The 27,208-nt window shown below is 48.2% G+C and overlaps 1 protein-coding gene and 1 long non-coding RNA gene across 2 annotated transcripts in view; one reads left to right on the forward strand and one right to left on the reverse strand.

Moving 5' to 3' along the window:
- Positions 1 to 27,208, reverse strand: part of SND1 (staphylococcal nuclease and tudor domain containing 1) — a 442,357-nt gene that overhangs the window by 62,417 nt on the left and 352,732 nt on the right. The window lies entirely within an intron of this gene.
- On the forward strand, positions 16,785 to 19,852 carry LOC311629525. Its single transcript, XR_014796217.1, has 2 exons — positions 16,785 to 19,665; positions 19,710 to 19,852. It is a non-coding gene; the product is annotated as an uncharacterized lncRNA (long non-coding RNA).

A 27,208-nucleotide genomic window follows, 5' to 3' on the forward strand; every position in this document is an offset into this window, starting at 1 on the left:
GGGCTGCGGAAGGGTGGGGAGGTAGACTGAATCTGTCATTTTTTTTAAGAAGATGCTTCAAATGATACAGGAATATCCATTTCTTACAGACACCTTTCTTACACTGAGAGCTGTCTTTGCAGATTTATCTTATTTAAAAAATACAAAAAGGCACCAAGAATTTGTACTGTGCTAAAATGTTGAGAGGCAATACTTTTTTTTTTTTTTCTTCAAAGGCCAAGGGGAGGATAGATCTGTAAATGTATGTTAAACAGGAAAACCACACACATTCAAATGAATCCTTAAAGGGGCTGAGTCTTTATGTCTGTCCATGTGGGCGAGTCTTCTTGGTTTGTGCACCGGGACACGCGTGTGCCCTGCCTGAGTGCGCTCCGCTTCGGAAAGGAGCAGAGAGGGAAGGGAGCTGGCGTAGCTCTCATGCTTCCACACTGCACCAGATTCCTGCAGTCGGGCTTAACCCAATCTGCTCGAGGCAAGTGTCTATTCAGGGTTTCCCAGGAGAAGGAGGAGGCCCCCGAAGTGGGTGCGGCGACAGCGGGGGAGGGAAGGGAGAGCAGACGCAGAGAGAATGTACTCGCAGGAGGCCGTCAATTAGCATCGTACCATGTCCACCTGTTGTTCCCGTTTCTGACAAACGATTGTAGACAATGACGGCATTTGATGATTTTTTGAAAATGGTTTTGTTTTAAGGCGGAGGGGGAGGAGGCTGGGAGTGGGGCGCTTGGGGGAGTGGAAGCTTTTCTCATGCTTGTGATTCGGTGACTATTCTAAATGCTGATTCATGAGGGGTTATTACAGCTGATGTCAACTAGTTGTCGTGATGGGGTGGGGGCAGAACACAAGTGGAGGAGAAAAAGGGGAGAGAACAAGGGCACAGGCTCATTTAAAGTAAAATGAAGCCTTTCACAAAAAGATGTGAAATCCACAGGGAAAAGGGGACACGCATGCACACGGAAGTAAGTCCCGCATGGAGCCCTGCTGGATGCAGCACCGGGGGAAGGCTTCCCTCTCCCAGGCCCCCTCAGGAGGAGGCCGGGGGTGGAGGGAGGGCATGTGTGGGGAAGGCAGAGATCTCTGTTATTCTGGTCCAGTTAACGCTGTACTTTCTTTCATTTCTTATTTTAGCTTTAAAAGGAAATAAAGGGTTCAGATTTGAAAGGGGGTGGGGCGGGTGGGGGGGAATGCCAACAAAAGAACATTGATTGTAATGTGAGAAAAGTGTATTTTTGTATTTTAATAAATATTGTTCAATTTTTAATTCAGTGTTCCCAAAGGGTTAACTTGAGTAAGACCCTGAACTTATACTAATCTTATGAGCATTGACGAAGTCATTTCTATTCAAAGAAAAAAAGGGAAGGGGAGGAGGGGAGAGGTGAGGTGGGAGGAGAAAACAAGGTTACATTTTTTAAAGTATGGGAAATGCTGAAGCTGTCAACAACCTTTCCTTAGCTTAAATAAAAGCGCCCCGATTCCAGTGCACCTTCCATGAGCTAAGTGTGTTAGTCCCTGGCGTGGTTGGGGGCAGGACCACATTCCTTCTGCCCTGGGAAAGCAGGGTAAATGGGTCAGCGCCAGCTCCTGGGCCCTGGCCAGAAGGTAAATGCCACCTCAGCAGAAGCTGCTCAGGCAGCACCGGTTCGACCCCGGGGGACCTGGATTTAAGAGGTCTGCAATAATGTTGTTTGGCTTCAGTTTCCCACAGGCGGTGTTGCTCTGGTGTTAAACAGTCAAACACGCATTGTGGTGGTGGGTGTCTGTGTCTCGATGCTTCCTGAGTGATGCGGTCCAGGGAGGCTGCGTGAACGGGGACCCTGCGTCTCTTCAGCGCTAGTGTTTGTACTAATGCAGGGAATCGGGACTGAGTGGGTGTGATATCTCTGGCACAGAACAGGGAGAGAGGCAGGCAGCACTTTGCAGCAGTTGGCTAAGAAATGCCTAAGAAAGGGCCAATTCTTAATCCTCTTGGGTGTACAGACACCATTTCTGGGAATCGGGTTTTGTGGAAGCATATATGCCTGGGCACACAGAAACTGCCACTCCCATTTCTAGGCTCCCTACCTCCATTGAAGAGAGCAAGCTGCGGCAGAGTGGAAGGGGGGACTTGGCTAGGCCCAGGCGAAAAGGCGAGCAATGGCCCCCTGGTGCCACAAGACACAGCTGAGGCTGTCAGGCTGCTTGGAACGGTTTCAGAGGCAGTTGTGGAAGGTGCTGCTTCAGAGACTTCCTAACACCCCTCCTTTCTGGACAGCTGTTTGGACGGTTAGGGCATCACCGTATCTCTGGAATAACAAAGGGTCTGTGGCCCAACCAAGGTCTGATTGGAAAGGTAGGAGAACGGGTCTGAAACATTCCTGGGGAAGAGCGCTAAGAACAAATGCATTGGTCGTGGGGGTGGAGCAAATTTAGGACTTGGAATCCGAGGAAGAAGTGCTTTTCAGAAAAGACTTCAGAGGAATTGGGGGTGGGAGGGGGGAAGGGGACTGAGCTTAGGGTTCCTGGAAGGCGGCAGGTAGTTCCTTTCCTCTCTGGGCCTCCTACACCTGACACCACCCAGCTTTCAGAGCAGTAACCCCCCTTCACAGCGGGTACCTGGGACAGCTCCTCAGAGGCGTCCCACAAGCACGGGAGGGCAGCTGTGTCACTGACTCATCCGAGAGCCTGGTCCCACTGTAGCGTTTGTTCCCTGAGAACGGAACATGGGTTGGTAGCTCTTCAGGGGCACAGTTTTAGAACATGTTAGAAGAAAAGACTCTACTGCTGATTATATGCTGTTAGAGAATATTCATTATAGATTTCTTTGAAAGGCCATGAAAAATCATTTCATCTAATCCCTTCACATTTTACCGTCCAGGAAACCAAGCCCCAGAGAAACTGAAAGATATATCCAAGGTCACAGAGCTAGTTAGTGGAAGAGGTGGGACTGAAACCCAGGTCTCTTGACTCCCAAGCCAAATGTGCTCTCTCACTGGCTAGGGGGAACACATTTCTTTCCTGTCCAATGTGCAGTGAAGACGGGACCTGCTCACAGATATCTCTGTGTTCTCTTCTCCTTCCTCTTAGAGCTGCTCCATCTCTTTCAGAACTGGCTCTACTGTCCTCAAGGCCTGACCAGAATTCTGACCACAGGGGCCAGACAGCTGGCCCAAGACAACTCTGTGCTCACTAAGGAGCTAGATTCTCAGAATTGCCTGAAACAGCTTCCTGATTCTCAGGTTCAGTGGCAAACAGAAATTACAGGAGCCCACAAAGGGTAACTGCTGCCGGGGAAAGAGTGAAGTAGGTAAGACAGTGTGTCACAGTGGAGAAGGTGGCTTGGATCTTCGCAGAGGACTGACAGAGGGTTTAAAGCACCCACCAGGTTAAGTTCTCCGTAGCAGAGTGGTTTCTATTTGGCTCAATAATCAAGACTCTTGGCAGGCTCCTTAACTCCTCTCCTCCATTGTTTCTACCACAGCCCTAGCTCTTTAAATGCCAGGCTGTGCTGCTACTCCCATCATCTGCTCCAGGGCCTTTTCTAAGTGCAATGCTGCATCCTATTTTCAATGAAGGTAGAGTAGATAGGCTAATTTCTAAGGCCTAGAGACACTAGCTTTATCATGGCTGTTTAACATGTATTGAGGCTAGCAACTTGCTGGGTGCTAGGTGGAACAACATAACAGAGAGGTCCAGAGTCCATGGCCATTAGCAGTGGAGCTCTGGCTTCACTCAGTGGGATGGGATAGACTGGGAGAGGGCAGAGGGGGCCACTACCTCAGGGGGCCAGAGTGCTCAACTAACCCTTCTACATTTTGTTGCAACAATGCAGCAGGGACTTAAAATTAGAAAAGCAGAGAGGGAGGGGGAGGAGGAAGGGGAGGGCAGAGGTAGGGAGGGAGGGAAGGACGGAGAGAGAGAATATACGGCCAAACATATGTCTGATTTTATCTCCTCTGCTAGCACTCAGTGCTCTATGCCATCAGCTAATACAGGCACTGCTCATGCCATTTCTAAATCCTGCCTCAGCTAAACTGTAAGGCTGCCTTTGCCTCAGAGCACCTCTCTTGGTCTCCATCCATTCAGAAAGTACCCTTCCCCTCAGAGGGAAGAATGGCTTGGGCAGTGGATTAAGTTGTTTGGTCTTTTAAATTAAATTGCTTCTTGGAGTCGGGATAAAGTTCAGGAACAGATCAGTGGAATAAACATCTGCAAAGCAATATAGCATATCACTTCTAAGTATAGGCCTGGAGCCTGTTCTCTTCCTGGGTTGAATTCTAGCTCTGGCACTTACTAGAAGTGTGACTTGGACAAATACTCTTTCTTCATCTGTAAAATGGACATAATGTTAGAATTTATCTTACTACCTCATAGGCTATTGTGAGAATTGAAATTATAGGTATAAAATCAGTTATTACAGTGCCCGACATCACCTAGTAATGCTATATAGTGGTAGTTATTTCATGATATATTTAAGGGGATAGGCCAACTGCCTAGCCCTCATCACCACGTTTATTCTTGAATCCCTTCCATGCCCAAAGGGAGAGAAAAGGCCTACTGAGCTATTCCAGAGAGGAAAGTGATTATCCAGTGGCCAGGGACAGCAGGATGGTGCCATCTACAAGCCTGAGCACTGTGGGAAAGCTAGATTGTACTTTTCTTCCTAGAAGACACTGCCCTGTGCTGTTCCCTAATCCAGCTCTATAGTGGCCTGAGGCACTGCGTCTAGGAATAGATTATCTTTCCTTGTGGTGAGCTGGAAGAAAGGAAGGATGCTGTTGATGCATAAGCTGAAGGCTTGGATAACCTAGGAAGCCTTGGTCCCTTACTAAGAGGGTAAGCTTTCTAGAGTATTCTCCACCTACCCCTGTTTCTCTGCCAGGATGCCTTCCCAAGGGTGGGGCAGGAAGGGCAGAGGCACCAGGAGGCAGAAGAGAAAAGAGCTGTTGGGGCTTTAAAGCAGTATTAGAAAGCTTGGAGAAAAGGCAGGAAAAAAAATCACCATCATTTTGAGCCAATAAGAGCATAATGGAGCTATATGGCAGACACAGGCTAAGGGTCTGCAATGCAGTTAAAGAGGCACGCCAGGGAGATCCTTCTGCCCTATCAGAAAGAGGCTGGCTTGTCCCTGGATGGGGGAGGACTGTTAGTGTGAAATTCATGGCATGGAACAGAGAAGCAGGGAGGATCAACTTTCCAAGAGAAGCCTAAGAAAGACTGCATCTCTATTTCCTAATGAAGGCTAGAATTAGCTTTTAGGATGATCACAGGCTCTATCTTCTGGCACATGCCAGCTTTGCTATCAGTGTTTGGGCCATATCACCTACCCACAACAGTCCTGTTCTTAAACCGGAGGCTGTGCACTGTTTGGGGGCAGTAACCGGCCCTCAGGGCCATACTCTTACCCCGATGGGTTTATGCAGGGCTCCTGTGAGCACTCCCTCATTTCTATTAAGGCACAGCCATGAAGGGTGAGGAGACCATTCTTCCAGAGGGAGGGCACTATATAAATCATGCTTTTCCATAAAAGATAATGATGTCAGTGTACATGGGCCCTGGCAGCGAATCAGAGATTAGGCCTAGGCCTAGGCCTGCAGGGGAAGCTCTCTGGTCAAAGGCGGCATTTGAAAGGATGGCACTGTCTTCTCTAGTTCGCCCCATCGGGAAGATTTTGAACCTAGAGTAGGGAAGCACTGAGGCGAGAGGCTGCTCTAGTGCCAGGTGTGGAGCCCAAGTGGACCAAAGTAGTACTGGCCTTTCAGGTCCATGCAGTCTGCACGTAGGAACAATTCTGGAGCAATCACTACAGTTTAGGTTAATTGTTAAACAGCAAAGGAAGAGTCCTTGATCCACTTGTTTCTTTCTTACTTACCCACCTTCCTATACCCCACAAATAAAAAGCATACTCCAACTGATTCCCATATCAGCTCCCTGACCCCTGCTTAAGTGCCGTCGTCTGCCACGAGGGGACCTAGGATATCCAGCAAGAGCATTCCATTCTAGAAGAGGGACGGCTCTTTATTCCAACAGTTCTCATGCTGTTTCCTCTTCCAAGGCAAGTCCTTAATCTATAGTCTCTAACAGTTCCTTTAAGGTCTCAACCCTGATTTCCCGAGTCTGTGCTGGTGTTGATTTATTCACTAGATAAGTCACTCTGCCTGCTCAATGAGTCAGCAAAGGATGACTGAGAAGGGCTCTCGCACACTAACTGTTTCCTGTGCAAAGTTTGGTTTCCTGGCCTCGGGCTACTTCTTCCTAGTCTTCAAGGCCCCTCACCTGCCCACTCATCCCAGGTTCATTAAAACCACGGAGACAGCTTCTCCCACTCACATTGCACCCTGTAGGGGAACTGAATGAGTTATTGGCAGTTCTCTGCAGAGGCAGTCCCCTGGTTAGGGCAGCGTGTTTGTGGGAATGCTCAGCGCATCCCTCACAGTAGGCCCAGCACACTCCCCAGAATGAAGTGGAGGCCTCAGACACCAGCAGCCTGTTCCTGCGACCCACCGCTGCAGTGGGGACGAGTTATAATCTATTACCACCGCAAGAAGACTTAATTTATGGACTTAAAGGAGGTCGGATAATACTTTATCCTATTAGCGTCTGCCTGTGTGCATTGACAATGGCTTCCTCCAGACATGACAGCATATTCTTCCAATTCATCTCTTTAAGGGGATGAATTGGGAAAGTCTGGGATAAGAAAGGAGGGAGCGCCAAGAAAGAGGCTGCTTAGGGGCCAGGGAAAGGGAAGACAACTTTTAAATTAGAAATGGGACGAGGGGGCTTGGAGGGATGTGGTCAGACTGAGACATCTGAAAGCATGTTTGCATTTCATTTTGTTTCTCTTGTAAGGGAAGTAATTACTGGGTGTGCTGTATGTATGTGTGTGAGAAAAAAGGTCCTGAAGACACAGAGAAATACGAACACAAGAAGAATAAGTAATTGGCCTATTCCATCTTCTTGTTTCAGCCATTGTAGCTTTCCCGTTCTGTAATCCCTCGTCCACATTCCTGTTTAAAGCCCACAGCTGCTCTCCCAGTGGTATCCAGTCAGCTGAGGGCACCTTCACATCATGGGTGTGTTACCAAGGCTGGCCGACCTTGGGACAGCAATGGACATTGAGGAAAGAATGATATTTTGTGACTTAAAATTTCAGATATGGAGACAGTGAAGGGAATTATCAAGCTAGTTCAGAAAATCTAGGTGAAGCTCCTCATTTTATTTATGAGGGAAATGAAGCCCAGGGCAGTGTGACGTCTCTGGTGACGCAGAGAACAGTCCCTGATCTTTGAGTTCTCAACCCAGCACTATTACCAGCAGGTCCCACCGTCATTTACAAGTCCAAGGGGTGCCATTTGCAGAAACTACAAAGTGATTAGTGCCCCCTGGAGTTGGCAGTTTGGTGCAATCCCGTCCGGTTTGCTTCCAGAGAGAGAGGAAGAGAAGGGGAAGTCCTCGTATAGCAGCATTTTATCTGTGTTTAATGCTCTGAGACAGCTGGTAACCACTCATGACTTTGTTCAGACAGCTAGCACTGAGGAACCAGGCAACGTTTTCTTCCTCTTCTTCCACAGTGTTCTAGAGCATGGGAGCTCTTATGGCATCCCAAAACATCTTATAAGTTAAAAGGAGCATTTGCTGCTTACACTGCCCTTCCCTTCCCTACAAGAGCGAAGAGCCATAAGGTAAAGAACATGTTATCGCACGGCACGTGTGGCTCAGTGGATTGAGCATTGTCCTATGAACCAAGAGGTCCTGGGCTCGATTCCCAGTCAGGACACATGCCCGGGTTGTGGGCTCAATCCCCAGTAGGGGGTATGCAGGAGATAGCCAATCTCATCAATGTCTCTATCTCTCTATCCCTCTCCCTTCCGCTCTCTCTAAAATAAAAAAATAAAAAAATAAAAAAATAAAAAAAATTTAAAAAAAAGGTTCAATTCCAGTCAAGGGCACGGACCTCGGTTGTAGGCTCCTCCCTGGCCCTGGTCAGGGCTCATGCAGGAGGCAACCAGTTAATGTGTTTCTATGACATTGATATTTCTGTCATTTCCTCTTTCTTCCACTTTCTAAAAATCAATGGAAAATATCCTTGAGTGAGGTTTAAAAAATAGTAATACTAGGCCTAGTTGGTTTGGCTCAGTGGATAGAGCCTCAGCCTATGGACTGAAGGATCCCAGGTTCAATTCTAGTCAAGGGTACATGCCCCAGTTGCGGGGCTTGACCCCCAGTAGGGGGTGTGCAGAAGAAGGCAGCTAATCAATGATTTTTCTCTCATCATTTATATTTCTATCTCTCTCCCCCTTCCTCTCTGAAATCAATAAAAACATATTAAAAAAATAAAATAAAAAGAGCGAACATGTATCCCTGCATGGGGAAGACTTGCAGAAGCTAAATCATGTCAGTGGTCCATTCAAGGTCAAGAGGGCCGTTGGAGAAGCAGAGAAGCCAGGAGTCCCGCTTCCGGAACTCCCTTGCTTTCCCTGGTCCTGGGAAGCTCAGAGGGCCCGAGCTGACTCAGAGGCCTCTTCGGAAATGGGGGTCTAAGAAGCTAGTGAACATCTCAACAAACTCTCTGGGGAAACAAAGTGGCCCTGGCTATAATTTTATCACACACATTTAATTAGAATCTGTCCTGTCACCTTCACAATGGTTTCAAGAGAAGTCCCAACAGAAACATTTTAAAAGAACAGCCTCATTCAACCAAGGATCTCTTTTAACCAAGTCAATTTAGCAGAAATTTGCCATCTTGGATTGGTGGAGTTACGTCTCTTTTCAACTTCAAAGCCAGGAAGAGAAGGGAGGTGGGGAATGCAGAGAAATAAAGAGGAGGGCAGGGGTTCAAGTAAATGAGTTTCCATCCATTAAGGAGCGGTAATTTCTGCTAGCGCCCCTCGAGACCAGTCCCCTCCAATAATGGTCTGACTCTAATGATTCCCACTCCTAAGCAACAGCCCGTGTTCTGCTGGTGCTGATACAAGCTGTGCCAGAGAAATTCCCTTTATCTCAGAGGTGCTGCTATCATTACCCAGGAGAGATTAGCCAGCCAGGAGGATGTGCTTTTGGTGGGGAGAGAGCTAACCACAGAGAAGGCTCTTCCCCAGCAAGCATGGTCCTGCTGACCTAAGACATAAAAGGCCGAGAGACAGGTGAGAGGTAAGTGATAAGAAGACAGTGCAGACATTCTGGACAAGAGGGAGAAGACAAGTGAAAATAAAAGTTTAGGTGCCTCCCGAGGGATGGCTGAACCCAATGCAAGACAAGCGCTGGCTGGCTGGGAGGCCAGCGGAGGCCTGTGGGGTGTGGAATGTGGGTATGGGTTGAGCTCGGGCATAATGGATGAAAACTGATGAGCATTTGTGATATAAAACATGGTAATAGGTTCTCTGGAAGTCAGAGTAGGGGAAATCAATTTCAAGTCCTTAAATAACTATCATTTTCCAGGGCAGAGGTAGCACTGAAATTGGGGTGGTAACCGTTGCTGAGGCTGTGGGATCAGTTGAGGGGTGCAGTCCTCTCATTCCGCCTCTCTCCCCCTCACACTGAAACCGGTGGGGAGAGCGAATACCGTGGCTCTAGCTTTTGCCGAGGCTTTGCTGAGGCTGCTGCGGGATAAGGGCTGGGGAGGCCCCGTGATGGAGACGGACTGCTTCCAGAGGCTGCCTTGCCAGATGTGCCAGCAGTCATCCTGGCCAGAGAGCCTGCAGTGCAGACAGATGCCCTGGGCCATATTCAGGATGGCGAGACCCTTTATGGTACTGTGGCTCAGCTCTGGGGCAGTGCAGAGCGGCAGGGTAATGTTCCTTAGCCAGATTCATTTCCCCCCAAACATCTTCAAATATGTGGGCCATGGAGGGAGGCAAATTTAATTAAATTACTGTGTTGTAGGCCGCCCTTTCTGGGCAAGGCTAAAAATGGGCTCATGCTGACATGCAGACCCGTCTGTGTACACAGAGCATGCGTTCCTTTGTGTTTGCTGTTAGCTGGATGGGGTTGGCAATGTCCAGTGCTGGACCCGGTGAGCTGGCCCCTTTGTCGCAGCAAGACCAAATCAACAAGAACTAACCCAGACCCCCTGTGGCTCGGATGCCCTTTTCCTTTCTACTTAAAAGATGACTGAGTGGCACTCCCCCTTCCTACATGAGCTTATTTCTCCTCAAATGCCTCTCTTGCTGACACCCAAGACTTTCCCGGAAGGCGGTGCCCTGTGCCAAGCCAAGAAGGAGGAGTGAAGCTGGTGAGGTGTGATTCAGAATCGTGCAAGGACAGGCTTTGCTTAGCTTGGCGGGAGATGGAGGGGTCTCCCTGGTGATTCTCTAGATGCTGCTTCAGTAGTTCCCCACTGGCAACTCCATGCTGGAGGGAGAACCGTTTTCAGGTGCCAGAGTAAAGCAGCAAAGCTTTCTTTCTCCCATTCCTGCGGGAAGGCCACTGTGGACGCAGAGCCTAGCCATCACACAGAGACAGGGAAGTTCGATGACAATTAGGACCGCTTAACCTGGGAAATCAACCACAATAAACGCTGGCTGTGCTGTTCCCGGGCACCCCACAAGGTCATTCAGTTCCAGTCTGGCAGCTCAGGCCTCACTGCTCCAGTTATCACCAGGGTAAAGAATTTGGAACCCCCTGTCCCACCCCGCCGAGTAGAACTGCTGCTCTAACTGTAAGTTAGGCTGAGGTGGAATCAGGGGTGTGGCGTAGGAGCCTCTGAGGGCCATGTGGTGGGCTTCCCCATTGGAATGAGACCCAGGCGGGGAATCTTTGCCCCACTCGTCTCCAGAGACCTCTCTCACGTCTAAGGCTTTAGAGGGCGTGAAAGGGGTAGCTGTGTGCTGGGCGACGAAAGTACCTGTGCAGCCCCCTTGGGTCCAGGCAGCCTGGCCCCAGCAGCCATCCAGATGATGGAACCGCACAGGCAGCTCTGGTGGCGTGGCAGCCCTCTGGAGGTCTCTAGGCGGACAGGATTACAGGCAGTGCCGCAGTGAGGACAGAAGGCAGAAGACGGGGCTACACCTCCCACCCCCAAGGCCCACCCTCTGAACTGCTGCTCTGAGGGGCATGGCAGATGGGGAAGCAGCAGCCTCCCTGGCGCTCAGTGCCCACGGCCACCACTCTGAGCAGCTCCAGGGCCATTCTCTTTCTTAACTGGGGGTGGGGGAGAGTATCTGCTGCAAGTTATTGCTAAGGTTTTTGGCTATAAATCTGACATCTCCTTTAAGAGTTAAGACAAGAACTGTCATTTCAGGTCCCTGGGACCCAACTCAGAACTGAACTGTGCCTGTGGTCACTCTCCGTCCAGCAGTTCTAAGTGATTAGAATCTGTGGATCAAAAACGAAGAGCAGGCAGGCCACTAAAACGTGGTCAGACAGGAGGAGGAGAGAATGGATTCAATAGTGACTTTCCTGTGGATAAAATTGTAGCAAGAAAAAAAAGCAACATATAATGTTAGACATAAACCCGGGAGGGAAGGACCAGTCAGGAAGAACATGAAATTGACCAGTTTGGTGATATCTATCATGTGCCTTGAGAGAAACAAAAAGGTTCCTGGGTGTTCTACTATGGTAAAGAACCTCCCTTCCTCACTCAGCAAATCAGATGGGAAAGAGTAAACCTAGGCTATAGGTACCATGATGTTTGGAGTGGAAGGTCCCCAATTTCATTCCTCCAGTGGACTCATGCTCACCAAATAACTGGCTTCAAATTATAGGGATGGAAGCAGATACCTTTTCTGGTAGCCTCTGTTTTCTTTCCTCAGGGTAATATTGGTTCTTGGGCGCCAGTAAAGATATTTTGTCATTGTCCAGGATTAAAAATATTCTTATTTAGATGGAAACAGCTCAAATGAGAGAGAGAGAGAGAGAGAGAGAGAGAGAGAGAGAGAGAGAGAGAGAGAGAATAAATATTGTACCTCAGTTCTGCAATCTGCTATGAGAAGGGCTGGCTTTGGGGGCCATGTTCCTCCCTGCTTAAGCAGCCTAAAGCTGCTTTCTCCAGGGGAGAAGAAAGCCTTGAAATAACGTGTGTAACAGCTAACTAAGCCTCAGGGTGCAGCATCTGAATATGGGTTTTTCTGTACCAATGGCATTCCAAGAGCCGCTAGGTGGGTCCCTTAGATTTACAGACGCCCTGCCCCAGGGAGCCCACCCCGCACAGCTGGTGAGAGGAGACTGCTGCCAGAGGGATGGCCGGGGCCTCGCACAGGTGTCCCCTTGACTCCGGCGCCTTTTCCGCGGCTCAGCCACATGCTGGCGAGGGCAAAGGCAGAGTGAAGCGCTGTGGCATTTCTTTCTTATGTACAAGGTCACGCACGACCCCTCTCACATTTGTTATCCGGCACTTCATTTCTCTTAGCGAGGGACAAGGGGAAGGGAAACTAATTGATTACAATGGTAGATTACAGGGCACACTACCTTTCAATACCTTGAATGGGAGCGAGAGCCTAAAGAGCAGTGGTTTGAGAAGTCGCCAAGTCCGCATTACAGGGAGGAAAGGATAGGAAAGACGGAAAGGTGGTTTCTGACACCCACTCTTGCCTCTGATTCTTTCTCAGCTCACCCTAATTCCAAGCAATACTCAGGAAGCAGAGTGGGTGGAACTGAGGCTATTTGCAAAAACAGATTAGCTCTGATGCAGGCTGGAAAGTGCTTTCTGCACAATGTGAACTTAGACCTGCTGTATCCTTGTCTTATGTGGTTCAGATAAAAAAAATATATATATTTTTTATCACGTCATTTAGGCTAATATGCCAGAGTATAAACAAAGAGTAGCCTTCATATTAGCGCCAGCTTCACCTATGGCAAGGCTTGGCCCAGCCCCTTCATCTCGGGGAAAGCAGGGCAGGAGAGGGATGGGAGTGGCAGATGTCGCTGGAGAAGGCTGCGGCCATCTGCACTACTGTGAATCAAGGTTGGCTCAGACAGAAGGCGCGAGGGAGGTAGTGCAGCTGCTGATGGCTCAGACAGCTTGGACCTGTCCAGGCAAACAAGCCGCTCAAGTGCAAGAACAGCCAGCCAAGTAGGCAGAGCACGAATAAGGACTTAAAGCTTGAAATATCTGATAAGATATGCAGAGAGGGTAGGAAGCTGTCTGGGATTTCAACTGGTATCTGGCCTTGCCTCTAACTGATAAGGCAGACTCTGCTACCGAAGGGTGGAGGGGTATGATGTTTGGGAGCTGATGGACTGTACCCAGGTAAGCATTCCTTGAAGTAGAATTTTTAAAAAATCTTCATTTTGCCCAGCCAGTGTGGCTAAGAGTCTGGTTCAATTCCTGGTCAGGGCATATGCCCGGGTTTCGGGCTCAATCCCCAGTAGGGGGTGTGCAGGTGGTAGCCAATCAATGAGGCTTCTATCTCTCTATCCCTCTCTCTTCCCCTCTCTCTAAAGACTCAATAAAGACATTTAAAAAAATCTTCATCTTAAACTGCAAACACAGTTCTGGATTGTTCTTCCTCACAAATGTCTTCCAAAACAAAATCCAACCATTGTCCACAGATACCTATCTTCTCTCCTGTCACCGCAGACTCATCCTGGGTGGTTTGGCTCAGTGGATAGAAGGGTCCTGGGTTCGATTCCAATCATGGGCATTTACCTTGGTTGCAGGTTCAATCCCTGGCCCTGATTGGGGTGCATGTGGGAAGCAACCAATAGATGTGTCTCTCACAATGATGTTTCTCCCTCTGTCTCTCCCACTCTCTCTAAACAAAAAATCAATGGAAAAATATCCTCAGATGAGGATTTAAAAAAAGTAGCAGAAGGAGAGAGAGAGAGAGAGAGAGAGAGAGAGAGAGAGAGAGAGAGAGAGAGAGAGAGAGAGAGAACCGATTGCACCCTCCATCGCATAGTCTGGGACAGGGGTCTTCAAACTACGGCCCGCGGGCCACATGCGGCCCGCAGAGGAGTCTGATCCGGCCAGCCAGGTTTTTTGGGCAGTGAGCGCAGCCAAGGTGTTACAGTAGGAATTAGTAGTTCATATAGTCTGGCCCTCCAGCTCTCTGAGGGACCGTGATCTGGCCCCCACTTTAAAAAGTTTGAGGACCCCTGGTCTGGGAGATGTGTCTAAGAACTGGCTGAGGAAGGTGCCATAGGGATGCTCAGAAGAGGCAAACAAACATGTGCTTTCTCCTATTACCTTCCTGAGGGGAGGGGTGAGTTATGGGACGTTCAAGTGCTATCTCCACAGCTTCTTCTAGGGAAGGCTCTTTGAGAGAGCAGTCCTCAGCCCCAAGTACCAGGAACGAGTTCAGACTCCAGACCAGCGATTTTCAACCAGTATGCCTCAAGAATTTTTAAAACATGCAGTGCCTACTCTATTTGGTCAGGGACACTGACCTCTTTTCCTTGAGATTGTTAAATACAAAAATGACAACAGCCAGCACAACAATAGCCATCCAGTGTAAATTAATCTAACTTATACCTTCTTTTTTTTTTTTTGTTTTGTTAGGTCGGCAAAAAATATTTCTTGGTGTGCCACAGAATTTAGTAATTAGTATCTGTGTGCCATGAAATAAAAAAGGTTTAAAATTGCTGCTCTAGATCAAATTTAGTGGAATATTGCGGGGGGAGGAGGCAGGCAGGACTGCGATATTTTAAAAATATATCCAGGGGATTCCAGGACACCCAGGAAGACAGTCTCTGCTCTGGAGTCTGTAAGAGCCTGGAGAAGACCGGGTGGCCAGACCAGCTGGACAGTCCTGTCACTAACTCCAGAAGTACTTCTTGCACGTGGTTTTACTTGAGCTGAGCGAGGGTCCCTGAGGTTTCATTCAGGTTCAAGAGGAGTTAACTTCTAAGAGAGCTGACCAAGTAGCCACTGACTGACTGCCCCGGAAAAATAAAGAGAAACCATCCTACAAACGTGTCACCCTCCTCAGAGACCAGGAGGACAGACTGCTTACAGGCCCATGAATACCCAATGGGAGAAAACAAGGTACAGAGAATCTACTATTTATTTAAGAGAAAAGTGGGAAGAGAACCAAAGAGCATGTTTCTCTCCAGCTGTCACCAGCCAGAAACCTTCCCCAGTCATAGGCTGCTCTACAAGCTAACTCAGGCAGGGCTCGAGGTCCCCACCACCCAGTTTAGGTCATAAGGCCCAAAGAATGAGAAACTGCTTTTTAAAATGTTAGGGTTCTGGCCATAGCCTTTCTCTGGTCCTTACTCATGTGCAGGCCGATTTAGAGCCAGTCCAGTGGCCGGCACTGTGCCAGGTGCTGGGAAACAATGGAGATGAAAAACTTGGTCCTTGCCCTTGAGGAGCTCAATACAGCGAGGGAAGCGACAGTCTCAGAGTGATGATGGGAGGTATGTACTGAGGAGCATTCCAGAGGAAAGCGTCTGTCTTCTCCCACCCAGAGTCCTGTGAAGAAATACAGAGCAGGCCCTATGTCTTGAAGTTTAAAACTTAGTGTCTCTGAGGCCTCTTGTTCTATGGAAGAAGCGCCCTTGCTTTGGATTCTGGATGCAGGCACTGAGTGGTGGTAGGACCAATACTGTCTCAGCCCATGGGGGAAAGACAGATGCTCTGGGCCCTCCTGCAGAGGTGACTTCTGGACCTCTCTCAAGCTGGCATTTGCTGGAGAGGGCTGTCTCCAGGCTTCCCCAGGGAGTGGGAAAGAGGGCACACCATGCTCTCAGTAAATACTGATGGTTGCAAAGCTCGGGGCTGGCTGGGTAACCTTGGGCAGTTCACAGCCTTTCCTCTGGATCAGCTTCTTTAAGCAACACACAGATTCACTTAACGGTTAGGCATAAATCACAAAGTCCCCTGAATAACCTAGAGCCCACAGCTTGCCCTGAATGAAGAGATGCTAAGCCAGGGTCCTAACAAGGCTGTGGTGTGTAAAAGTAGAATGGAAGCTTCCAGAGCTCTCTTTAGTTTTGGCTGTAGCAAGCTGCTATTTGCTGTGAGCGAGCAGCCAGAGCAGAACACTGCTTGGGAGTTGGAAAAGGCACTGAGGATACAGAAGAGCCCTCACAGACTTACACTCAGAGCTAAGAGCATGTGGACTCCTGGAGAGAGAGAGAAGTACATGCTCACACCCACCACTCCCCAGCAAAATCCCAGTTGGTAAAGGGGTGAGGACTGAGGAAAGGAGGGCTCTCCTGTGGCATGTGCCTTCTATTTCCCTGTTGTGGCCAGAGAGGTCCTCGGAGTGGTGTGTGAAGTGCTGGCAGGTGACGAGGCAGGTAAACTATAAGGCACAGCCGCTTTCAAGGATGGGTGATGCCGAGGTCATTCAGTAAAAGTCACAGCTGTCTAGTTGTCCACTCTGAATATAGACTCTAAACACAGGTCTGATTTGTGCCTATTCTGTCCTTCACCTCCCAGGAGTTTAGGGTCCAGATTACTCCTGAAAGGTCACTTATCCTGAAAGGTCAGCCTTAGGTCATACAAAGTCCCAAATCAAAGCTGATTTTCTAGGATATGGAGGTCCAAATTTAGTCTCTGAAACCACCGGGTTTCAACCTTAGTTGCACAGTAGAATTACCTGGGGAGCGTTTAAATTTTTTTAGCTACGTCATTTATCCCCTATTTTTTCTTGCTGAAGTATTGTAAAACATATCCCAGACGTGATCTCATTCCACCCTTCCATACTTCAGTATTCATCTCTAAAAAAAATACAGCTATTTTCTTATATAACCACAATGCCTTTATCACTCCTAACACAATCAACAAAATTATTCCTTGGTATCACCTAATGTAACTGGGAATTTAAAAGATAGTACTTGCTGAAGCCAGAATCTCCGGAGAGAGGCTCAGGTATTAGTATCTTTCCTAAGCCTCCCATATCCCATGATTCCAATGTGCAGCCAGGGTAGAGAACCAGTGGCCGGATCAATCCAGGATCCTGCTATGGGTCTGCTGCAAGCTCTGTGCAAGTTCTCTAGCCCTTGATCACGTGGCACACAACAAAAACCACCATGGAAAAGGAGGCAGGTTAAGGAATAGGAAGAAGAAAAGGAAGCCACAGAACAGACTCATATAATGAAGGCTGCCAAGTCCTTAGCAGTCAAGGCCCACTCAATCAATCACAGAGCCATCAGGTCTGTGAGGCTTAGGAGAGTTGTTCCCAGGTGTTTCCCAGGCTGCTCCACGGCCCTCACACCTCACACCAGGCCAAACGCATTATTCCTCTTATTTCTGGATCTTCTCTCTTTTGTACATGCTCTCTGGCTTAATATTCTGACAAAATCTGAGCCTTAGCACCTGGTGTCAGGATTAATTAAATCTGTGGTGGGGGTGGGGTTTGTTGCCAAAACTTTTTGGGTGTGGGCACTGGGGGGATGGGGCCACAGTCTTCAATTTTATTTATTTCATTTAAAATAAATAAACAAAACATCTGCAAAAAGATGAGGCTGTATAATGGCAGCTAAAAATACCTCTACTGAGGATGTCCGCTCCCCAGCTCCCCAATTAGAGAAGCTATAGGGCCCTTTGTGAGCTGTGAGCTCCACAGGGGCTCTGGGGACAATCCCTGGAGCAGTGGCTAGTGACTGCTGGCTGGAGGTGGGCTGGAGAACACCCAGCCAGGCGGAGTGACGGTACACATCAAGTAACTTATGAACCCCTCTTTTGCTTTATGGGCCCACTGCCCAAGCTAAGAAACTTCTTGCCTTCTGCAACAGGCTCAAATGCCATCTCTGAGGATGACCCTAAGTAACTGGGGACAGTTCCCGACTCCCTGAGATTCACATGAGTATAATAATAATAACCAGAGGAGGTAAGGCCACTCAGTCTGGCTCAGGGTGTGTTTGTGGTGCTGGGCAAATTCAAGTGTGGGTCAGTGGCAATTAGACACAGGTGAGGCCTGTGGTGCTGCAGGGAAGGGGTGCTTTAAATGTAGGCTTGACATATAAAGGGAGAAACTGGATGGAGGGAGAGGGCTTCACAGCAATTAGAGCCGCTGGATCTCTTTTCTAGGTCCTCTCAGTACCGAGGTCACTTAATCCAAAACACTCATTTTTACTGGGGAAAATGAAGCCTCTGGGAGGTTAAATGATTTTGTCCAGGCCAAAGATTTATTAAGTGGAGGAGCTAGGACTTAAACATGGGAATTTTCTTAACAAATGTAGTGCTTTATTCCACTACACTATGCCACACCAATGAATGGTTTCATTCCAAGCATTCAATAAAATAACTATGGGAAAAGGTTTTTCAATTCAGGGGCTAAAGGAAACAGAGGAATTCAGGTGAGTGCTCCCTGATGACCTGGGAGTTCTGCAATCCCTGCAGATTCTGGGGAACTCAAGGGTCAAATCAGCAACTGAATCAAATGCTCAGTGGGAACAGTGACGGTATTGCAGATCTGCAATCTTGGCCACAGATTGAAAGCCATTCCCTTCTTTTCTGCTCAGGAAACACCTGGTTTTATAGCTTGACTTAGGACTGTCAGGAGAAAAGGGAGCCAGGGTAAGGCCATGGCTGTCTGGTTTGATGCAGACAATGATCTTTTTCCTTTCTTGGCATTGTGAGTGACCCTTATGGAAGGATTTGGAAGCATAAGTCAACATCATGAGAGGATTGGGTCAAAAAAGCACTGAGGAAAAACACCCAGAGGTATGGGGGAAAGTTCAGATTACTGATTCAGGAAGAAGAGTGCAAAGCAAATCAAACCAAACGCATCCTGAGAGCTAAGTGTGGGGAGGGGACTGTCTAGAATCCTGCATTGTCCAATATGGTGGCTACTAGCCACATGTGGCTATTTAAATTAAAATTAATTACATCTCATTAAAGATTCTGTGCCTCAGTTGCACTACACACATTTCAAGTGCTCAATATCCATGATGGCAAGTAGCTACTAAACTGGACAGTGGAGATAAAGAACGTTTCCATTACTGGAGGAAGTTCCACTGGACAGCACTGGCAGATTGTCTGGTTGTCTTCTCTCATTTCTTGCTGGCCACAATGAGTAGTTTCTGAGATTCCTTTGGGGAAGATCTGAACTTGGGGAAGCTAGAGGATACCACAAACTAACTCTCCAGCAAACTGACAACACCTGGGATCTCAAAGAAGCTTAGGATAACTGTGAGCGTAACTCCCCCAGTGTACTAGGCTCAGCAGGCTCAGTAACCTCTCTACCCCTCGGGCCCTGTCTGCATGTTCGCAGCCACTCTGACCTTTGCACATTTTATTCCGTTTCTATTTTACACAGTTTTAAACGATGTTTAATATAGCTTAACTCTGCGTGATGCTCCAAGCCCCTCACCAGGGGGCCGCTCGCAGGCAGAAGTACAATTAATAGCATTCCCAAGAAAATTATGCCCTGTATCAAAGCTGTCATTGCACCATATAAATGCTTATTATTACTATTGAATTCCCTAGCCTGACACCTCCCTGTGTTTACTAGGTAGCAGATAAACCTCTGTGTGCGTGTGCCTTCCCTGCTTTACCACACCATCAGGACTAAATATAGCCCTTGTGTGTATGTTTAGCTCTAGCTGTGCTTTGGAAAAGGAGGGGCGGCGGGGAAGAGGGAGAGTTAATAAAATTAAATTGCTGGAAAATGCTATCCGTTCCTCCCCCACTCGACAGCCCCTTAAAAGACAGACGTCATTACTAACTAGATGGGTAACCAGCCGCAGCTCCAGGGTGGGGCTGAGACCCAGATCCTGACAATATGCCATTGCTTTTGGCTCAGCCTCTTGTGTGTGGGGAGAGCAAGTCTCAGAGCACAGCATGCGGCGGGGTGTGTGTGTGTGTGGGGGGGGGGGGGGGGAGGTTGAGGGGGGGGGGAGGGGAGGTCCCACCCTGTGCCTTGGCCAAACTGAGCTTCAGTCCTGTCCAAGGAGCTCAAGGGCATTCCCAGGTAGGAAATTCCACCAGCTCCCCACCGTCCGGCTCCCCTCCCCAGGAAATAAAAAAAAATGAAGCAAAACAACAAAAGTTGCTCCCAACTCCAAAGAAACAGAAACAAAAACCCCTTCAACTTAAGACAGCTCCCACTTTATGGTTATTCCTTTTGGGTTCTTTTGAAGCTTAGTTTTTGGCATAAAAATACAGCAGTTTTTCTAGGATCACATGTCAGGAAAAGCAATGGAAAATTCCAGGTGTGTCAAGACACCTGTCCCCCTCCCCCTCTGGCATGCTTCCCCATCCTGTGCACAGCGCTGTCTGCACCCGCCCCCCTAAAGTCTTTAAGAACGCCAAGGCCCCGACGACTTCCGCCTCTGACTTAGCCTCCTGGCCTTTTCTCCTTGAAATAATACAACTTAGAGCACATATGTCAAACACAAGGCCCGCGGGCCAAATCCAGCCCGCCAGGCCTTGCAATGTGGCCCGCACCGCGCTGTCATCACTGCACTCCGCTGTCAGTTTATGACATTGTCAGTTTATGACTGTTCAGTAAACCATTCGGCCCGCGATTTAGGCTGGATTTTAGATTTTGGCCCCTTCTCTGATTGAGTTCGACACCCCTAACTTAGAGAATGCACATGCTCCGTCTGCCTCTGTCACACACACCCACTCCCTTTTACATGCCACCAATCCAAGTCTACTCATTGGTGGTGACTGTCGTCTGGGAGGTATGGAGAGGGCATGTGTAAGGCTGACACCACGGGAATGTGGAGACTTTAGCTCTCCGATGAATTACTATGTGAAGCTGCCCAAGTGATCGCCTTCTTCATGTCTCCGTTTTCTCAGCTACTGTGAACTGTCTGGATTGGACGGTATAATGTCTGGAGCCCTCAGAGCTGCAAAATGCTCTAACTCAGTATTCTGAAGGTTGTATGCTCAAGTCCTTGGAAGCTGAATGGGTCATGCTTATTTCTATTTATAATCCATTTTTTATTTTTGCACTCAATGCTCTTATGTAGAAATGTAGATTTCTATTCTAAGTTTTTCTAACCAACAAAGGAAAAGCTCTACTTTAGTTTGTTTGACAGGGAAATGTTTCTAGTTAGATTGAGCTTCCAATATTATATTTGCTTTGCCTTTTTCCATTTAAAAATAAAAAGAAAGAAGAAGAAGAAGAAGTGTCTCAAAACTGGAAACGTTTTCTGTATTCAGATGTAAAGGAATGAGCCTGCCTTGGCTGAAGGAAGAAGATGGTGCGACCTCGGGCCCCAGGGGAGCAGGACTACCTGCCATCTGCTGCACTAGTTGCCTCATCTCCAAATTGGGCCTGGTTTGTAGTTGGCTGCGAATATTAAGAGCCAAGCCACCAGCACGTCCCCCCCATGGGAAGCCTTGGGCCATGTGCACTCTGGCTACTAAGACTCTCTGAAAGCACAGGGCACTTTTGTGCTTAGGTGAAAACCTCGTGCATTAAAATGGAAAGAGATTATCGCCCTCCCTCCCCCTCCCCCAGCTACTTTGAAAGCTTTAGACAGAAAGGGAGGAAGACCTGTCCGACCAAGCTGAGGAAGGGATGGAATTGTCAGAGACCTCCCTGCCCCACGTATGCAGCCCAGAATGGTTTATTAATGATCCATGGGAAAAGAACAATGGTCCCGCTGGCAGCTTCACATGTAATTAACCGGCTTCGCAGAGAGCTGGCTGCCTTCTCCAGGTCTGGCATCTGAAGACTGCAGAGCTACCTGACATGGCAACGCTGGGTTTCCAGCGAAATCTCCCTAGTGAGAGGGCATCCAAAATAGTGACCTCAACCACAGGGCTCTCAGGAAACAGGCCTGTGATGGCAGTGCTCTTCGGGAGGAGCCTGGCTCTGTGCTCAGGATGACACATAGACTGCAAGCTCCCTGAGAGCAACAGCCAGCTCTGGGAACTGCTGGTTCCACTGGTCACCACGCACTGCCCACTCAGGTACGTGGGCCCCTCTGCTGAGTACAGAGGCCATGGAGCCGGGTCGGCTTCCAGCAGCAGCCCTCCAAATGCTGCCTCCTCAGCCAAAACTCTACAGACAGCAGTTTCTGGGGATCGGCTCATGCTCTTCAAGGCAACAGACTTCATGAGAAGGGGCTGAGGCTTACTGGCCTTGCTGGGTATGTGGACAATAGCTGCTTCTGTGTCAGTGTGTTGCTAGAGAACCAACAAAACTCAAACTATGGCACCCAAAGAGAAGAGCCTGGGCTAAAGAAGCTTTGCCTTTAGAGTAAGCGCTAACTTCCCTTTTGGAGCCCCGAGACTCAAAGACCCTCGGCCACCCCATCAGATGAGTGAAGTAATAAGTATTTGCCATTTGAGATGCAGTTTTAAGAATGAGCTCTTTAGTGAGTGGCACCTGAGGTGTCATGAAAGGGGTGGTGTTGGTGTCTCCAGCACCTCTCCCAAGTGAGAGTCAGAGGGTGTTTCCACGGAGGGAGAATGGAGCAGCGAGTGCGTGCGCGCACGCACTCATACACTCGCCATGCTTGTTTCTGGAGTTGATAAGAACTGTCTCACTCTTCATCCCCTGGTGGATACAGACCTCTTCTCAGCACCTGAACCCTGACTCAGTCTCTCCTGCAGGCACCCCAAGTTCCTCTGTGAGCAAAAGCTACTATTGAAGGCTCTTGCAAGGAATACAAACCTCTGCACCTTCAGCAAAAACAGAGCCAGTTCACAGGTGTCACTCACCACACTCCATTTATATTCTGTAGGAAAACAGATGATAAAAGCAGGCTGTGCCCTTTAGAAAAACAGAGGGGAGGGAAGTTCTGGGTGAGGCAGCATCGTCCATCAACCGATGCCAGGCTTCTCTTGTTGAGAGCACAGCACGTGCGGTGAACTCGCCAATAAAGCCACAGAGTCAAAGCATAGGCTTGCGCAGTCATTTTCTTGCTCATTACCTGCAGTTTCCTTCCTCACCCAGCTCTGATTACAGGGGCCAAGCACAGTGGTTCTCTCATTCCTATGAAAGCTGCCTAGCAACAAGAGGAACCCCAGCTGCAGGTCAGCAACGTAAGAGGTGGACGCAGAGGTCACTGCTGGCCTGGGAGGAAATGGGTAGCTCATGATAAATGAATTGGTACTGCCTGCCGCTCTTACTTGCCGTCACTTTAATCAATAAGGGAAAAGGTGAATTGCTATTGATCCCTTCAACACCTCTCAACGATACTGTACAAATTACAGAAACGCACGGGAGGGGGAGAGAACGAAAGTGGAAGGACAGATGAAGGAAGCCGGGCAGTGTGAGAATGCCCCATGTCCCCGGGGCTGGTATTCCCGTCACTGTGTGTCAGGCACGCTCGGGTGCGTGTGTGAACGTGTCACGAGGAGCCTTTCCTTGCACCTGGAAGGGCAGGCCGGGGAGAGCAGTCTCAGGGCCTCCCTCTGCCCTTCATGTGCTTGCTGTGCCTCATCAGGCCTTCTTTGGATGCAAGGCTGGAGGTCTGGATGTCTGATCCCAGGGGCTCATGATTTTTTGAAGTTGCCATACTTCATGGTAGTTGGCTGGACTATCTCAACAGTTGACCATAACTGTGGACGGGAAAGCAAAAATTTTAAGCTTCAAGAGCAATCTCCTGCTTTGATGTACTGACCCCGCCTCTGAGTCAATGGCCACAAAAAGAGAGGCAGAAGGTAAGGCGGGAGTAACCGGCTTCATCTTGGTAATAACAAAGGCCATGCCTATCTGGGCTCAAACCTGTCTTCGAAGCACTCTAGTCTGGAGGACATGCCATGAAGATAGAGGCCGAGACAGAAATGTGGGTGATCTGAATCCCAGGTCAGAGACCATGTACAGACAGGCAAGAGGACATTTTCATTTTCAAAGTCTATGTTTATGTGAATCTCTAGTCTTACCTGGAGAACTGGAAAACAAGATACACTATTATGACAGATGGACATAACAACCCACAACTAGAAGACACACATTTAGTGTCTGATTCTCAGGGCTCCGTCCAACCCATTGGCTACAAGGAAGACTGAGAGAACCCCTCCGCACTCTGTTTAGGGTACACTGCTTCTCAGGACCAACATCATGTCAAGAAACAGATTTTTGGCAGAAAAGGGGGAAATCGACCACGGTTTAGCACAACAAGGTAAAGTGGTCACAGATCAGGTCCCAGGACCGACAGTTCTCCTGTTTCATTAACTGGGTCTAATATTCAGATGCAGGTGAGAAAATAAACCGGCCAGGTCACACAGTGCCTTCAGCTCGTGTATGGTATCATCACCTGGAGCCATCTTTTCTATGTAAGTAGGAATAACTGGAGGGAGCCTCAGGAACCACCACGGCCACACCTTAGGAATCACCCTTCAGTATTCTCCAGGCAGAACAGGGCCCAATGCTCCCGTTTCACAGATGGTGAAACCACGGCAGGCAGTCGGTCACACATTAAAATGAAACAGAATCCAATCTTAAAAGCCCACGTTTTTAAGGATGCTCTTGGCACTCTTGCTTCAATGATTCTCCAGAGACAATGACTCAGAATGTCGTTGTGTAATTCTGAAATCAGTGACAACACAGTTCCCCAGTCTCCCCATCCTCTCGCCACAAATATACCTGAAGGGCCAAAACACAGAGCAAATAAAATGCAAGTTCCAAAGCTGCTGATGTGTTTCGAGTGGAAATGCTGAGATTAGAAGGAGGAAGTGGATAAGTACACCCTGGGCGTTTGGAAATGGCCACGTCTGCAGCCCTGTAAGCTCATGAAGGATGAGCTCTGGCTGTCTCTTCCAGGCAGACAGAGAGGTTGGCCCTACCCTCCAGAAGTGGGGAGCATGGCTGTGAGGGGGCAAAGAGATAAGAAATAACTACCTAGCAAACAGCAGCACCCTCCTACAAGGAATCTTCCAATTCCGAAAGTGACCCTATTCTAAAATTACCAAGTGGCAAGTGTCCAGGCCAAAAATCCATATCCAATCAGCGGTAATGGACTATTTGTTGCATTTCCTCATATAAGGTTGCAGCACTGCTATAAAAATCCCGGGTCGGTAGTTTCAGATTTATTTAACTGGGGCGTAACAACACCCCAGCACTACAAGCACTGTGAAGAATTCCGAAGCAAGTGGCACCTGCAGGTTCTGGTAGAGGTACAGGGACCTATTGGCCTTATTTGCATGATCTCCCACGTCTAGCTGGACATTCAATGCCAAGACCCTTTTCTGGTAACCGTTAAATAGAACCCCACTGCATCAAGAGAAGGGAAAGGGAGAAGGGAGAGGCATTATGCTAGCCTGGAAAGAAAAAATGTAGTTTCCCATTCAACCCTCCTGGCTCAATGGATAGCTTTTGTTCTTGCTGCAGTTACTGTCCCAAAGGATTTGTCTGGAGGTCCTTTTATTGTCCCTTTCAATCCTGCTTAACATCTAGACGTTTCTTTAGAGCTCCTGCCTGATGTTCCACTACCCTCCAACTCTCCAGTTTAATACAGATAACAGATACGCCCATGGCAATCGTAGACTGCTGGGGTCATGATAAGGTGGTTTGGTGATAGAAAAGAGCACTGCCATTCCAACAGAGGATAGAAAGCCAGGATCTAGGTAAGCCATTCCTATAACTCTCATGTTCAAGTTGCAGTACCAGTGGGAAGTGAACAAGGTCAGAAATCCTGGGTAAACGGGGAAAGCATGGAGAGCCCTTGGTATTGGCAGGTCCCCTCCAAACACTCCCATGGCAGCTGCAGTGCACAACAAAGATACTCAAGTCATTACATCTTAGATGCCTATGAGGTATCCATAGAGTCCTGGCTTCCCGGCTTGACAATGGTTGGCCTTATCTGTCTGCAGTCAAGTGTAGAAGAGGCTTTGTGCATGGGTTAGGACTCTTTGGCATTGCTTCCAGACCTTTGCTTTTCCTCGTCACATTACATTGCCTAGAAAGAAGTGGTCCTAACGTGTAGGACCTTGCAGAAGAAGAGGCAAGAGGCCCTGACTTTTATCTTACTTCACAGGAAAGTCTGGCAGACCCTTGATGGTCCTTAAACACTCCTTTGAGAACTTAGTCCAAGGATGGTAAATAGGTTATCAGTACAAGTTCCGAATCCATTCAACTGGCAGTAGTTTCTAGGAGCCCTGTTTTGAGAAGTTCTGAGTCCCAAGCCAACGCAGTGCTGTAACTGATTGGAGATGTCATAGATACAAGACTGGGCGGGGGTAGCATGTATTTTCCATCCCTGGCTTTGGGGTGTTATCAAGCACTGGAGAGGAGTTGCTACTGTTCTTTGTTGATTCTAATATGAATGCTACTCCCAACACACATGCCTATGCCCAACCTACCTCCCTGCTCTGGGGATAGTGGTTTGTCCACCCTGAAGTTCTAATTCTAGGTTTTAGGTAAACCCTGAAAGAATTTTCATTCATAATAAAGATGGTAATACAAGCTGTTGTTCACTTAGTGTTTACTATATAGTAGAGCTGTAGTGCCTGGGCTCTTTACACATGTAATTATTTCCACAGTATTGCTATGAAAAAGGTACCCTTGTTATAGGTGAGACAATTAGGTTTAGGAGAACTGCTGCATTGCACAACCCCAGGAGCACCTTTCACACTGAATTCTATGAAGCCTGAGATTGGCCTGGTTTTAGAGAAGCTAGGAATCACGTCCAAGAGCACACAGTAAACGGTGAGGCTAGAATGAGAAGACAGGTCTGACTGCACATATTACTAAAGGAGGAAAAGATGCTGTTAAATGTTCTGAAGATGGATCTAAGAATGAGCTTGTCCTTCTTGAATACATGACACATGTTATTCAGACCAGGTTAGGATATCTCTGCTATTAATTCTAAAGCTTGCTCATAATCTTATTTCATGCACTATAGCATTTCATAACAGACCAATGGTCACTTTCATTTTCAAAATCCATTTAAGTCCGGCTGGCCAGAAACTGTCACAGGTGAAGTGGCAAATGGGAAGTTCATCAACAAAGCCTGGTTTGGCACACAGAGGATCTCATCCAGTCCTTGGCAACAGACACAAGGAGTAGCCATGATAATGACAAGCAGAGGGCAGGGTAAGGCTGGCTCATCAACCAGAACAGTCACTCCTGTGTCCTTGAGGGAGTCACATGTGGAACACCAGAATGTGAGTATTACCTGGAGAGCAAATGCAATCTACAATCTGCTTACTCTTTGCTGGCAGCGCAGGCAGCCCTGCTACTGTATATTAAGGGCTGTGTTCTAAAAAGATAACAGTTGAATTATATAATTCCAGGGGGAAATTATTAACAAAGGCAGTGGGAATGTCTGGGAATGGTCAGGACAAACAGAACAGGGAGGCACTAAGACCCTGAAATATGCCAGCATGAAAGCTCACAATCAAGTCTACATGGGTTTCAGGGTCCTAGGGGAAGTTCTGCAAACAGAGAGTGGGAAAATATGTATGAGGTCATCTTTTGAGTGACCTGCTAATCAGAAGCTA

The sequence above is a fragment of the Pipistrellus hanaki genome (genome assembly GCF_964339955.1).
Source record: "Pipistrellus hanaki genome assembly, chromosome: 10".
Classification (NCBI taxonomy): Eukaryota; Metazoa; Chordata; class Mammalia; order Chiroptera; family Vespertilionidae; genus Pipistrellus; species Pipistrellus hanaki.